Genomic DNA, 13,573 nt, shown 5'->3' on the forward strand with positions numbered 1-13,573 from the left:
TGTTTGATACATTTTGAACTTCTTAAAGTTTAATACTTATGTCTCGAAATTCTGCATTGTATGCCACCCTTTACTGGAGTAAGATTGTGACAATTTTTGTGAAGTTGTAAAGAAGACCTGTAGCTAGTGTTGGGCGAATCGAAGCCTACGAAGTGGACTTCGATCTGAATATCCGGGAAAATTAAATTTGCCGCAAAGTTGGATTTCCTTGTGCTTCGTGGTACCGAATCCAGTTTCCCTGAAATGGCAGCAAAAATTTCAAGAGATCATACTAACCTCATCCATTTGAGTGCGAAGAGGCCTCAGCGGCCATCTTGCTTGAAGATCCTACGTGAAATCTCGTGCACAGTGACATATGACATCACACCTCCAGCCAGCATGATGACTTTATCATGCACCCCGTGAGATTTCGAGCAGGATTTTCAAGCAAGATGGCCGTAGCGCCTCTTCACGATCAAATGAATAAGATAAGTACAATTCAATTTTTGTATTGATTAACCCTTGAAAGGCCTTAATATTCATCTCAGATGGCGTGATGAACATGGCATCTGAGGGGGTTTAATGATGGGGGATGTGGCCCAATTGCTTTTTCCCATCAAAGCGCCCGCTATTTACAAAAAAAAGCACTTTGTGACAAAGTAATTCACCACAAAGAAAATTTTTAAGAACTTCGCTCATCTCTACCTGTAACTTCTCCTGACATGTCTGTTTTAGTAACTACTTGCATTCCTCATGGGATATTTCTGAAGCCTCTATTGTCATGATTTGAAATTGTACCATTCCTCTATTATTCCTTCTAGAAGTTATGAATGAATAGTCAACAGTCTGCAATAAAAGGTCAAACTGGGTGCGAGCAGTTGGGGGAGAGTCCCTACACAGTCTGACACCATTCAGTCAGTGCTGCTAGTGTCATGGCATTTACTCTCCTTTTGACCTTTATTGCAAACTGCTGGCAGTTCATTCTCACGTTACTATTAGGAATAATAGGGGAATGTCACAACACAGCTCTGTATATACAAAAGAAGAGAAAGGAGATGATCTCTGTGGTGCTGGGAGCTGATATCTCAATTAGCTAACTGTAGATATGGTCCAAGCTAAGTTGAATAAGATAAATGTGAACAAGGCTCTGGGTCCAGAGGGATTACACCCAAAAGTGCTTAAAGAGCTCAGTTCAGTCATTGATGTACCCCTGTTTATAATTCTTAAAGATTCTCTAGGAACTGGTACAGTGCCAAGTGATTGGCGCAAGGCAAATGTGGTGGCCATATTAAAAAAAAGGATCTAGGTCCTCCACAGATAATTATAGACCTATAGGCTTGGAAAGTATGGTCCCGGGTTATAAGTGGTGTACCCCAAGGTTCAGTGCTGGGTCCTCTATTGTTTTATTTATTTATTTATTAATAATATTGAGGACGAGATTAATAGCACCATTTCTATGTTTGCAGATGACACTAAGTGATGTAGTACTGTGCAGTCTATGGAAGATGTACATAAACTACAATATGACTTGAACAGTCTGAATGACTGGGCATCAACTTGGCAAATGAGGTTCAATGTGGATAAATGTAAAGTTATGTATCTTAGTAGTAATAATCTCTGTGCTTCATATGTCCTAGGTGATGTAACACTGGGAGAGTCAATTATAGAGAAGGATTTGGGTGTCCTTGTGAATGGTAGATTAAATTACAGCATACAATGTCAATCAGCTGCTTCTAAAGCCACCAGGATATTGTCATGCATTAAACGAGCCATGGACTAGCGGGGCAAAGATGTAATACTACCACTTTACAAAGCGCTGGTGCGGCCTCATCTGGAATATGTAGTTTAGTTCTGGGCACCAGTCCATAGAAAGGATGCTCTGCAGCTGGAAAAAGTACAGAGGAGAGCGACTAAGGCTACTTTCACATTAGCGTTTTTTGCGGATCCGTCATGGATCTGCAAAAATGCTTCCGTTACAATAATACAGCCACATGCATCCGTCATGAACGGATCCGGTTGTATTATGTTAGCATATAGCCATGACGGATCTGTCTTAAACACCATTGAAAGTCCATGGGGGATGGATCTGTTTTTCATTGTGTCAGAGAAAACTGATCTGTCCCCATTGACTTACATTTTGTGTCAGGACGGATCCGTCTTGCTCCGCAACACATCGCGGACAGAAAAACGCTGCTTGCAGCGTTATTCTGTCCGCGATGGGAGTTCAACCAAACGGAACGGAATGCATTTTAGTGCATTCCATTTCGTTCAGTTTTGTCCCCATTGACAATGAATGGGGACAAAACTGAAGCATTTTCTTCCGCTATTGAGATCCTATGACGGATCTCAATAGCGGAATTGAGAACGCTAGTATGAAAGTAGCCTTAACTGATAAGGGACATGGAGGGTCTTAGTTATGAAGAAAGATTAAAATAATTGAATTTAGTTAGTCTTGAGAAAAGACATCTAAGGGGGGACATGATTAACCTACACAAACATATAAATGGGCCGTAGGAAAATATTCAGTTGCAAGAAAAAGTATGTAAACCCTTTGGAATTATATGGATTTCTGCACAAATTGGTCATAAAATGTGATCTGATCTTCATCTAAGTCACAACAATAGACAATCACAGTCTACTTAAACTAAATAACGCACAAATAATTAAATGTTACCATGTTTTTATTGAACACACCATGTAAACATTCACAGTGCAGGTGGAAAAAGTATGTGAACCCTTGGATTTAATAACTGGTTGAACCTCCTTTGGCAGCAATAACTTCAACCAAACGTTTCCTGTAGTTGCAGATCAGACGTGCACAACGGTCAGGAGTAATTCTTGACCATTCCTCTTTACAGAACTGTTTCAGTTCAGCAATATTCTTGGGATGTCTGGTGTGAATCTCTTTCTTGAGGTCATGCCACAGCAGCTCAATTGGGTTGAGGTCAGGACTCTGACTGGGCCACTCTAGAAGGCATATTTTCTTCTGTTTAAGCCATTCTGTTGTTGATTTACTTCTATGCTTTGGGTCGTTGTCCTGTTGCAACACCCATCTTCTGTTGAGCTTCAGCTGGTTGACAGATGGCCTTAAGTTCTCCTCCAAAATGTCTTGATAAACTTGGGAATTCATTTTTTCTTCGATGATAGCAATCCGTCCAGGCACTGACGCAGCAAAGCAGCCCCAAACCATGATGCCCCCACCACCATACTTCACAGTTGGGATCAGGTTTTGATGTTGGTGTGCTGTGCCTCTTTTTCTCCACACATAGTGTTATGTGTTTCTTCCAAACAACTCAACTTTGGTTTCATCTGTCCACAGAATATGTTGCCAGTACCGCTGTGGAACATCCAGGTGCTCTTGTTCAAACTGTAAACGTGCAGCAATGTTTTTTTTGTAAAGCAGTGGCTTCCTCTGTGGTATCCTCCCATGAAATCCATTCTTGTTTAGTGTTTTACGTATTGTAGATTCGCTAACAGGGATGTTAGCATATGCCAGAGACTTTTGTAACTCTTTAGCTGACACTCTAGGATTCTTCCTCACCTCATTGAGCAGTCTGCGCTGTTCTCTTGCAGTCATCTTTACAGGACGGCCACTCCTGGGGACAGTAGCAGCAGTGCTGAACTTTCTCCATCTATAGACAATTTGTCTTACCATGGACTGATGAACAGCAAGGCTTTTGGAGATACTTTTATAACCCTTTCCAGCTTTATGCAAGTCAACAATTCTTAATCGCAGTTCTTCTGAGAGCTATTTTGTGCGAGGCATCATTCATATCAGGCAATGCTTCTTGTGAAAAGCAAACCCAGAACTGGTGTGTGTTTTTTATAGGGCAGGGCAGCTGAAACCAACACCTCCAATCTCATCTCATTGATTGGACTCCAGTTGGCTGACACCTCACTCCAATTAGCTCTTGGAGATGTCATTAGTCTAGGGGTTCACATACTTTTTCCACCTGCACTGTGAATGTTTACATGGTGTGTTCAATAAAAACATGGTGACATTTAATTCTTTGTGTGTTATTAGTTTAAGCAGACTGTGATTGTCTATTGTTGTGATTTAGATGAAGATCAGATCACATTTTATGACCAATTTGTGCAGAAATCCATATCATTCCGAAAGATTAACATACCTTTTCTTGCAACTGTATGGTGAAAAACTGTTCCATGTAAAATCCTCTAAAAAAAACAAGGGGGCACTCCCTCCGACTGGAGAAGAAAAAGTTCAGTCTCCAGAAGCGCCAAAGCTTCTATACTGTAAGAACTGTGAATCTATGGAATTGACCTCCTCAGGACCAGTGTTGGGCACAAATATTCGAATAGCAAATATTAATCGCAAATATCGCCACTTCGAGAATTTGCAAATATTTAGAATATAGTGATATATATTTGTATTTGCGAATATTCCAGATTTTAATTTTGTCATCAGTAACCTCCCTTCTTGCTTGTGGGCCAATGAGAAGGCTGCAATGTCTTTGTCTGAGCTTAGCAATATCCCTAGCAACCAATAGGAAAGTTGCCTACCCCTTACTTTATAAGAACTTCCCCAGCAGACATTTTCTGAAGTTTTATGGAGTTTTGAGAGAAAGATCAGTGACATTGCTGTGGTCTGTGCTTTACTGTTTAATTGCATTAGATATGCAGGGTGGGCCATTTATATGGATACACCTTAATAAAATGGGAATGGTTGGTGATATTAACTTCCTGTTTGTGGCACAATAGTATATGTGAGGGGGGAAACTTTTCAAGATGGGTGGTGACCATGGCGGCCATTTTGAAGTCGGACATTTTGAATCCAACTTTTGTTTTTCAATAGGAAGAGGGTCATGTGACACATCAAACTTATTGGGAATTTCACAAGAAAAACAATGGTGTGCTTGGTTTTAACGTAACTTTATTCTTTCATGAGTTATTTACAAGTTTCTGACCACTTATAAAATGTGTTCAATGTGCTGCCCATTGTGTTGGATTGTCAATGCAACCCTCTTCTCCCACTCTTCACACACTGATAGCAACACCGCAGGAGAAATGCTAGCGCAGGCTTCCAGTATCCGTAGTTTCAGGTGCTGCACATCTCGTATCTTCACAGCATAGACAATTGCCTTCAGATGACCCCAAAGATAAAAGTCTAAGGGGGTCACTGGATATGCGAAATTACTACATGATGATGTGTTTCCCTCTTTATGCACTGAAGCTGGCACGTTCCCTGAGTTTTTCCAGCAAGATGGTGCACCACCACATTATGGGTGTCAGGTCCGAGCATTCCTAGATGAACAGTTTCCTGGAAAGTGGATTGGTCATCGTGGGCCAGTTGAATGGCCCCCAAGGTCTCCCGATCTGACCCCCTTAGACTTTTATCTTTGGGGTCATCTGAAGGCAATTGTCTATGCTGTGAAGATACGAGATGTGCAACACCTGAAACTATGGATACTGGAAGCCTGTGCTAGCATTTCTCCTGCGGTGTTGCTATCAGTGTATGAAGAGTGGGAGAAGAGGGTTGCATTGACAATCCAACATATTGGGCAGCACATTGAACACATTTTATAAGTGGTCAGAAACTTGTAAATAACTCATGAAAGAATAAAGTTACGTTAAAACCAAGCACACCAATGTTTTCCGTGTGAAATTCCTAATAAGTTTGATGTGTCACATGACATGTGTCACATGACCCTCTTCCTATTGAAAAAACAAAAGTTGGATTTAAAATGTCCGACTTCAAAATGGCCGCCATGGTCACCACCCATCTTGAAAAGTTTCCCCCCTCACATATACTAATGTGCCACAAACAGGAAGTTAATATCACCAACCATTCCCATTTTATTAAGGTGTATCCATATAAATGGCCCACCCTGTAGTGTAGCTGATAGGTTCCAGTGCAGAGGTTCCAGTGCAGGGTGTTAGGCAGTGGGATAGGCAGGGCCTGTTTCAGACAAAGTGTGGCCCTGGGCAAAATTTAATGTGGGGCCCCAAATCCTGAAATATTGGACCAGAAGTCTGACAGGACTTTGTAGGCACAGACAGCGGTTGCAACCACAGCAGCTGAGTATAGACTGCCACATTATCTCTCTTTAGCCTTTCCACTGTAAACTGCTGATCCTGCAGCCTCTTTGGGTATGTTCACACAGAATATTTTCTGTGCTTAAAAAAACCTAATGCAGAATCTGCATCAGTTTTTTTTGGATGTGTTTTTTTTTTCTGATGCCTTTTATAACTTTTTGATGCAGCTTTGCTGTGGATTTTCATTAATGTCCATTTTCAAAGGAAATTCTGGACATGAAACCCGCATGAAGAATGGCCAGGACACTTCATTTTTTTTCATGGTGCAGTTTATAAGCAGAAAAAAAGGGGTTGTCCTATTCGGGCCCCTGAAGTGAAGGGAGAGCACAATGTGCATGCATGGTCATTCTCAATTATGCTAATAGTGTTCTGAAAATAGCTGATCACAAGCAATTCCATAGCAGTGAATGCAGATAATGCTGCAAATGCACAATGTTTTGGAGGATCTGTGGATGACACACTGTTATTGGGGATCTGTGGATTACACACTGTTATGGGGGATCTGTGGATTACACACTGTTATGGGGTATCTGTGCATGATACTCTGTTATGGGGTATCTGTGCATGATACTCTGTTATGGGGATCTGTGGATGACACGCTGTTATGGGGGATCTGTGGATTACACACTGTTATGGGGGATCTGTGCATGATACTCTGTTATGGGGGATCTGTGGATGACACACTGTTATGGGGATCTGTGTATGACACACTGTTATGGGGATCTGTGCATGATACTCTGTTATAGGGGATCTGTGGATGACACACTGTTATGGGGGATCTGTGGATGACACACTGTTATGGGGGATCTGTGGATGACACACTGTTATGGGGGATCTGTGGATGACACACTGTTCTGGGGGATCTGTGGGTGACACACTGTTATGGGGGATCTGTGGGTGACACACTGTTATGGGGGATCTGTGGATGACACACTGTTATGGGGGATCTGTGGGTGACACACTGTTATGGGGAATCTGTGGGTGACACACTGTTATGGGGAATCTGTGGGTGACATACTGTTATGGGGGATCTGTGGATGACACACTGTTATGGGGGATCTGTGGATGACACACTGTTATGGGGGATCTGTGGGTGACACACTGTTATGGGGAATCTGTGGGTGACACACTGTTATGGGGAATCTGTGGGTGACACACTGTTATGGGGATCTGTGAGTGACACACTGTTATGGGGGATCTGTGAGTGACACACTGTTATGGGGGATCTGTGGATGACACACTGTTATGGGGGTTCTATGAATGACACTTATGGGGGCATCTGTGGATGACACTTATGGGGGATCTGTGAATAACACTGTTATAATGTGTGACATAGCTTTACAGATTCCTTTTTTAGCAGCCCTGGTCTGCTCCCCCCAATTACTGAAAAAAATATATATATATATCTGCTAATTTGGACATCAGATCTATAATCCAATGCCTCCGCCACCCCCCCCAAATTAACAATGAAGACCACCTAAACAATGCTCTCTTCAATAGTTTAACTAGAGCCCTCTATGGCCCTGACAGCCATGTGGTAATTTAACTCAGAACGACCATATTACAAGCACCACAAGCCACGTCACAAGCACGCTGTTTGGTGGTGTCCTAAAAGTGCTGCAGACCTAGCTCACACTGGAGTCACAGGGAGCACACCAGACACAAGAAGCTCACACACAGCTCACAGAGGGGGCACACACCGGGATCAGAGGAGACACAGGGAGCACACATGAGGGACACAGGAGGCACAGGGAGCACTCACAACTCCCATTGGGAGCACAGAGGCCAATCTGTGTTTCTTCCTGAGTATCAAAGAAGGTTTGTCTATTCATCAGTAGAGATGTCCCGAACTATTCGCTGGCGAACAGTTCCCGGCGAACATAGCTTGTTCGCGTTCGCCGCGGCGGGCGAACATATGCGATATATGTTCGCCCGCCGCGGCGAACGCGAACAAGCTATGTTCGCCGGGAACTGTTCGCCAGCGAATAGTTCGGGACATCTCTACTGATGAATAGACAAACCTTCTTTGATACTCAGGAAGAAACACAGATTGTGGACAATACAGTGAATGAGGATGATACTCCATACATTGTTCTGCCGTATAGTACTAACCATAAAAAAATAGAATTTATTTTTAAAAAATATTGGTTTCATATTAAAAAGGATAAAATTATAGGCTCCCTGTTGGTCGATAGTCCTAAATTTGTATATACAAATACATCAAATTTAAGTTCAAAAATAGCACCAACAATTAGGAACAAAAAGAAAAAAATAGGAATTTAACAATGGAGCGGCCTAAAAGGATTCTACAGATGCGGGAGGTGCTCTAATTGCACCAATACCTCATTTGATAGGAAAACATTGGTGATTAATTCTACACAAAATGATTTTAAATTCACAATCAGCGATACACTCACCTGTTGTTCTACCAATGTACTGTACATAATCCAATGCCCTTGTGGCAAGCAGTACATTGGTAGGACTAAACAAACTCTAAAGAATGGAATCTCGGAGCATATGGCTAATATAAAGAAGGGCTATGAGAAACACCCTTTATCAATACATTTTAAGAAGTTCCATGCCCAAGATACCTCAAGAATGTCCTTTGCGGCCTTTGAAAAGGTCGAGAGGGATTGGAGGGGTGGAAATCATGTAGCAAAAATGTCCCGTCAGGAATCTAGACGGATTTTTGATTTTAATACCATACATCCGAGGGGTTTAAATGCTGAATTTAAAACCTTGGGTTTTCTGTAGGTGCCTTGACTTGATGGGGCACCGGTGTATTATTTTAATCTCCGCGATTTGGATCCATTATAAAATGGTACTATATATGCTTCCATATAGTCTAGTAGTCATTTGCAACTAACACACAACTTGATCCAATATACAATATCCTATATCTATATCTACGTATATATAAAGAAGGACGTATGTGTGTATGTATGTATGTATGTATGTGTGTATGTATGTATGTATGTATGTTCAGCGATCACTCAAAAACGCAACCATCGATTTCAACAAAACTTGGTATACACATCCCTTGCTACCTGGAAAGAAATCTAGCATGTACCGTTCCTGAGATATTCTCAAAAAATTAAAATAAGGCACATCACATGACCTACATTAGCCAAGAGAAGCCTGCAGGTTTTTTTCTTTATATCCCAACTGCCCTACACATGGTCACATGTCCCTTATCAGCCAGTAGAAGCTCACAGGTCCTTAGTCTCCACATACACACAGTTTTACACCAGGTTTCCATAGCAACCAAGCCATTTTTCTTCACTGCTGCTGGTCAGGGGCAGGGTGCTGTGGATGACACTGTTAAGGGAGCGGAGTGCTGTGGAGGTGACAGTTCTGGGGGTAGGATTTGAAAACCCCACCCCCAGGTCCCACTAAGCCACGCCCCTAACCCAGTTAGGCCACGCTCCCTCCCACTTCGCAGCTGACAGGGATTAAAAAAATAAAGGTAAAAATCTACTTCTGTCAGCTGCAGGGGTGGGAGGGACGGTGACTTTCTCCCTGCAACTCACGCTCAGACAGCACAGTGCTGCTGTCTGACAGTGAGCTGCTGAAATGGACTTCCCTGCATGAGATATTCCCAAAAATGCATTAGCCAATAGAAGCCTGGTCACATGACCCTTATCAGCCAATAGAAGCTCGCAGGCCATTAGTCTCCACATACACACAGTTTTACTCCAGGTTTCCATAACAACCCAGCCATTTTTCTTCACTTCTGTAGTTCAGCATTAAAGGGGCATGGCACTGTGGATGACTGTTAAGGGAGCGGAGTGCTGTGGAGGTCACAGTTCAGGAAAAGGTAGGGTGGCCATTCAGGCCACCCTCAAAAGACGGACTTAAAAATCCCGCCCCCAGGTCCCACTAAGCCATGCCCCCTCCCACTCCTCAGGATTGAAAAAATGAAGGTAAAAATCAACTTCTGTCAGCTGCAGGGGATCGAGGGAGGGTGACTTTCTCCCTGCAGCTCATGCTTAGACAGCACAGTGCTGCTGTCTCAGAGTGAGCTGTTCAATATAAAATCCCTGGGTCTGTCTAGGCCCTGAGCCAGACAGAGAACAGGGAGTCTGAAAGCCGGACTGTCCGGCCTAAAACCAGACCTCTGGCCACCCAAGGGGCAGGATGCTGTAGAGTTCACAGTTAAGGGGACTGTCCGCTATGGAGGTCAGTGTTAATGGGCAGATCGCTGTAAAGGCCACTGTTAAGGGTCGTAGTTTTGTGGAAATCACTGTTAGGCCTATTGCACACGGACGTTTTTTTTTCCCGTTTACTGGACGTTTTTTGCGTTCCGTATACGGAACCATTCATTTCAATGGGTCCGCAAAAAAAACGGAATGTACTCCGTATGCATTCCGTTTCCGTTTTTCCGTTTTTCCGTTCCGTTTTAACATAGAACATGTCCTATTATTGCCCGCAAATCACAGTCCGTGGCTCCATTCAAGTCAATGGGTCCGCAAAAAAACGGAACACATACGGAAATGCATCCGTATGTCTTCCGTTTCCGTTCCGTTTTTTGCTGAACCATCTATTGAAAATGTTATGCCCAGCCCAATTTTATCTATGTAATTACTGTATACTGTATATGCCATACGGAAAAACGGAACGGAAAAACGGAACAGAAACTGAAACACAACGGAAACAAAAAACGGAACAACGGATCCGTGAAAAACGGATCGCAAAACACTGAAAAAGCCATACGGTCGTGTGCAATAGGCCTTAAGGAGATGGGGTACTGTAGAGGTCACTAATGAAGGGGCAGCCGCTGTGGAGGTCACTGTTAAAGGGGAAGGCTGTTGTGGAGGTCACTGTTAAGGGGGCAGAATTTTCTCGATATCACTGTTAAAGGGGCGGGCTGCTGTGGAGGTCTCTGTTAACGGGACAAGGAACTGTGAAGTTAAGGGGACGGTCCACTATATAGGTCAGAGTTAAGGGGCGGGGTGCTGTAGAGGTCACTGTTAAGGGGGATACTGTCGATATCTTTTAATGACACACACAAACATTAAATTAAATAGATTAAATATACCCGTGCGAAGCCGGGTCCTTCTGCTAGTACTAATTATAAAAAGAACACTTCATCAGGAAACATGGCCATGTGGTAATAGTACTATTTACCTTACCAATTCCCACACCTCATGGTGGTGCTTCTTGGATCTTCTATCAGTCTCTATTCTACCTCCAGCGATGATGTGTCATCACAACATTTCAGTGCTGCAGTCAATCACCAGTGAGGCCACCACTGCAGCCAGAGGATTGGCTAAAGTTATCACATGCCATGTCAACTCATTATTGCTGGGAATCAGCTAGGTGAGCATCTGAATGGCCAGAATGTATAGTGATATGCTATTTTCCCTGAAGCAAGTTGAACTAACTTCCCCCCGCAATATCAGCTGACTGCAGGGGTTCCAGGGCCAGTAGTTATCTTCATGAGCAAAACTGCTAGATTTAAAATAGATAATAAGCAAATCAAATTTGACATTAATTTTCCAAATATTTGGGTAAAATTCAAATCCAAAGTTTTGGGCAAATTCCTCAAAATCACTCCAGACATTTTTTAGATCTGATGACATAAAAGATGAAGGAGGATCATGTGACCCAAGAGGGTGTGTGTATCCAAATTGACAGTGCAGTGCGTTTTTAGCACCAGCAGCCACCCATAGCCATATATGTCAATGAGACGTCAAAGTTTCATACACAGCTTTTCAGGGCAATTGGAGCACTGTCGATTTAGGTGAAATTTATTTGGACCCAAATCGAATCTGAATTACTATCTAAAAGTAAAAAAAAAAACGTCTACACCAATAAGGACATTATAGGATTCACCACTGAACAGAATATTTCCAATTGTGGCTGACTAATGTACTATAATATAATTATGGAAGGTTTTGCGGTACAAACGTCAAGGTCGACTCGAAAGTTAGGTTGATCCTGTAGTCGTGAAATGTGAAGGTGCAGAGCAGCAAAGCCAGACGATTGAGAAGACATAGAGATAGTATGAGGAAAGGGTAATAGATAGCCATAAAATAATAATAAAATACTTGTAAAACCAACACTGAAATATTGTCAGGTCAAATGACGGTCACACCTCCAGCTTTGATTCAGCTTAGGCTACTTTCACACTACCGTTCAGAGTGGATCCGTCTGGAGTCTGCCCAGACGGATCCGCTCATATAATGCAGACTTGGGATCCGTTCAGAACGGATCCGTCTGCATTATATTGTAGAAAAAATTCTAAGTCTGAAAGTAGCTTCAGACGGATCTGTCCAGACTTTACATTGAAAGTCAATGGGGGACGGATCCGTTTGAAAATTGAGCCATATAGTGTCAACTTCAAACGGATCTGTCCCCATTGACTTACATTGTAAGTCTGGACGGATCCATTTGCCTCCGCACGGCCAGGCGGACACCCGAACGCTGCAAGCAGCGTTCAGGTGTCCGCTCGCTGAGCGGAGCGGAGGCTGAACGCTGCCAGACTGATGCATTCTGAGCGGATCCGCGTCCACTCAGAATGCATTAGGGCTGGACGGATGCGTTCGGGGCCGCTTGTGAGCCCCTTCAAACGGAGCTCACAAGCGGAGCCCCGAACGGTAGTGTGAAAGTAGCCTTAGTAGGATGACATATGTCTATAACGACGCTATTGTTGCATGACGATAGTCTTTTGAATTGTGTGCCATTTTCCGATTTCAATTCGCAGAGTCAGGAAAAAAGGTGACATGTACGTCTCTACCTGATATTTGTACTATATATTAGCAAGGACTGACATTATACCATAGCGCATGGCGCAAACATAACACCTACCATTGCACATATGGTTTCTAGTTTAAATATTCATCACAACATTGGATTATAGAAGCAGGAATACACAAAACAGCATAATCAACACTAAGTCTGGTAGGTGAGATGAGAGGTAATGTTGAACTCAACATATTCGAAGGAAGGCTTGGACTGAGGTGTAGCAGTGTTATGTAACACATTTGTGATAGAGGTGTTATTGTCATTGCTAGACATAAACCATTTCTTAACTCTAGTAATGTGGATTAAAAAGCTGTCCAAGAAGATCATGGGCACAGATGCAGCACCGCGTGCTGAAATTAACCACAAGACATTGGCAGATTAAGTGAACACATTGATTATCTCATGACAAAGGCATTTGTCAAAGGATGCGATATTATAGGCAGTAAGCAAAGAGTCATTTCCTTAAGTTGATGTGCTGGAAGAAGTAAAACTGAGCACTAGGGATGAGCTAGGTTTAATGCTGCTTGTGAGACTTTGGTGAATAACTTTGATATTAGATTTTTAAACTGCAAAACTATTTTAAAACTTGGATCCGAAGTCGGCTTCAGTTCCAACTGGTACCTAAGAATCGAAGCCAGCTTCACAGCCAAGTTTTAAAGTGGTTTTCCAGCTTAAAAATGAAATACCGAAGTTATTCACCAAAGTCTCTCGAGGCTTCGGGAATAACTTACTCCGCCTCATCAGAGGCCATACATTTTAATGCTGTATGGAGATGGAACGCCGTACAGCATTA

This window comes from Bufo bufo, chromosome 3, assembly GCF_905171765.1.
Source record: "Bufo bufo chromosome 3, aBufBuf1.1, whole genome shotgun sequence".
NCBI lineage: Eukaryota > Metazoa > Chordata > Amphibia > Anura > Bufonidae > Bufo > Bufo bufo.